The following is a 3,295-nucleotide window of genomic DNA, read 5'->3' as shown; positions in this document are numbered from 1 at the left end:
CGCCGCTTAGTCTCACTGCATCCCTGGGAGGTAGGCAGTGTCACCTCCCTCCCTCCCATCAAATAAGAGCACCGAGACAGAGACTCTCAAGGGTAGCTAAGGCTCTGGCAGAGAATAAAACCAAGTGGTCCCCATCTTCAGTCCTACCAGTTGACAAGAAAGTCACTTAACTTACCTCAAACACAACGTGGTCTTCAGAGACCGTATGCTGAACCATGGCCCAACATGAGGTGGGTCGTACAGGGACGCAGGAGCCCAGGCTAGGGGACCTGACGCAGGACTGCAAGGGGAAAGACTTTAAGGTACAACAAGGAAAGAAAACATATGGTGTTGACATCCTTCACCAACCACGACTTTGGAAAGCCCGTCCATCAGAGGATGGCTTGTCCCCCTGCCTGCCGCACTGCCCGTACTCCGCGCAGCTCTGGTGAAAAGGTGACACATTTCTGGTCCTTCCATTACAGACAGTGTCTACATTTAAAATGAGCAACCGGGGAGTGTCCTCTCGATGAGTGTCCACACCACAGGACTTGGCACAGATTTTTTCCGGGACGTGGGGTAACAACCTGGCCTCTGTGAATACCCGACCCTTAGTCTTGTTTTAAAAATACCGGCGTGAGTATGGAACAGGATGTGGATATGCAATACATTTTCCAGATGAAAACGTACAGAAAGCAACGTTGGGTTGACTCCAGCACACCGTTAGAAAAATGTGAAATAGCGATTAAAAAAAAATAAGTGAACTGTACCGTTTTTCCATCAAAGACAGAAAAGTTGTTAACTGTGCAGCCAACTGGCACTGCCTGACCCATGCATATTGTCATACTTTATAACGTCTGTGAGAGGATGCATTTTTCAGACACGTTTCATGTCGTTTTACAATTTTGGGTTCCCCGGAACTAGAGACCAACTGGGGCACGACCTGACTGAAATAGACTGCATGATGACAGTCCATCACGCTTACAGTCATTTATATTTCATTTCCAAAAAAAGGTTTCTAATTTCTTCTCACCATTTCAAAAACATCTTTGTGATAGAGCTACTCATTAAAATATCCATCATTACTTTGCATACCACTTTATTTAAATAAACTGTAGTGAATTTAAAGCTAGGTTACTATATAAAATAATTCTTACTGATGCATGAAAAAAAAATCTCAGATATGCTTTGCCTACCTTTCTTCCCCTTTTGCACTCACTTTACAGATCCTGTAGCAAACAGGTTTGCCGGAAGCAAACAGATTTGATCACAGACATATCACTGCTTGGGGGAAACCCGCACTTTCTGCAGAAAACATTTTTAACTCAAACATTGGCATTTGCAGAATAATTTGATATCTGAGAGTTACCCTGCCAGAAAAGTTGCAATATCAGGACGTGCACACGCAAAGAAAAGCGAAACAAGTCAGATTTCTCAGATGAAACCCTGTATGTGAACTCTACAAACAACGCAGATGTCAAATAGTCATAAATACTTTATGAAAGATTTTTAAAATCTCATAACTCCATAGATTATTCACAAATGAGCAGCTCAACCCTACATGGTATTGAAAACATTTATTTTAAGTGGCAGAACTATTATTTAAATGAATGGGCACACAGATGACTAAAATAAAAAGTGATGCATTTAGAAGGAAAAAAGAGAGTTGAATATTTAATAAAGTTAGATGAAGGCCCAGAAAAAACAAGCAGCTGAGCTCAAAGGAGAACATGGAATGGAAGCACATGTGAATGATGCCCCTCTTCTCAGCCGTCAGGTTGGATTCACTGCGAAAAAAAGGCATCATTTTTAACAGCCTTATTAATAAGCCCTGTGGAGCAGCCAAGGGCCCCACAGCTGACCCAAAGGCAGGAGATCCACGCAGACACGGGCTGGCAGCCCCCCGTCCCAGGTGTTTCACCCCGCCAGACATCCCACCCTACAGATTCACCTGCCCTAACAGTTTACTCTGCTTTATTTTAGACCAACATTTTCCTACTGCGCTGTCACGGTTTGCATAGCAGTGAAATAGTAAGAGGCAACACACCATCTATTTGCTTGATGCTCCCTTTTTTTGGGAGGGGGGTGCACTGGGCCGTAAAGCAGAAGAGACATGCAAAGGGCCCCGCAGCGTGCACAGTCCTTCCCCCCCCCATCACTGACAAGGCACTTTTTGGTGAAGCGAGCCCTCGGCGCAGCCGTGCCGGGAGCTGACGCTGCGAAACCAGCCGCTCTGCCGAGGCGTTGTCTGCTCCTGCGCTGTGCCAGCAAAAACAAAGGTGGGGTTCAGGAAGCAACAGCATCCTCGTTGAAGCAGTTGCCCGAGTAACAAGGACCACTAAACACACAGCAAAACCTTCAGAAGTCACAGGCTACTTTAGCCTGGGAGTGCAGTGACAAGACTATATTTAACTGCTAGACTGCACAGAAAGTCCTGCAAGCGATTTTTTCTAATAAAGACATTAATCTTTCCCGTGAAAACTGCAACCCTATAACTTCTTTGTAACTCTATCCCAGGGCCCTCGTAATACTGGGTATCTGACATTTGTCCTTGTAAGTTAGGATGCAAGCAGATTTTTTGATCAGATTTGAAGCAAGTTGGATAAAGAACCCTTATAAATGGGGTTCATCAACACTCAGACTCTTGCAATGTCTATTCTTTTAATCACAATGGTGATGTCTAAAATCCAAGCTCGGCTAATCATTTTTTTAATTGTTTACGTTATAAATAGAAATATTAAGTTATTTAGCTGATTACCATATGCTCAAGGTGGGTTTACCCATCAGTGGAAGAGACGCAAATATTCTAGGAAAAAAAAGAATACGAAATAAGCCTCTGATCATTTTCCTCCACGGACAGACCCTTTGATGCAGAAACCACCAGCAGCCGGCACGCCGGGCTCCCGTGCCTCGGTGCACCAGCCACACGCAGCAACGGCAAAGGTCCATGGCAAGGATGTGAACACGTGGTGCCATCATTCAGCCTGGGGTTTCGCAAGGGAGCCCTTATTTTGTGACCGTTGCACCCCTCTCAGCTGACGCCCGAGCGACACACACTAAGGCAGTTGTTCCTTTTGCAGCCAGCCACATCGGGTCTGCAGGTGGAAAGCAGAGATGCTCAGTAACTATGCAGTGCCGCAGGTGATGCCCTTCCTTCCCTGACCTTTGCCACCTAAAGAAATGAGACAAACTCCACCGGTGAGACAGAGGAGTCGCCCCACATGTGCAAAACAGCTACGGTCTGGTTGCCACCACTCCGGCACCTGTGTTGCCCCACGTCAATCCTCCCTGCGGGCAAGGAGCGGGAACCAGCCAT

The sequence above is a fragment of the Fulmarus glacialis genome, unplaced genomic scaffold (genome assembly GCF_000690835.1).
Source record: "Fulmarus glacialis isolate BGI_N327 unplaced genomic scaffold, ASM69083v1 scaffold12584, whole genome shotgun sequence".
In the NCBI taxonomy this organism is placed as follows: domain Eukaryota; kingdom Metazoa; phylum Chordata; class Aves; order Procellariiformes; family Procellariidae; genus Fulmarus; species Fulmarus glacialis.
The sequence above is the reverse complement of the archived record's forward strand: the minus strand, read 5'-3'. Positions refer to the sequence as shown.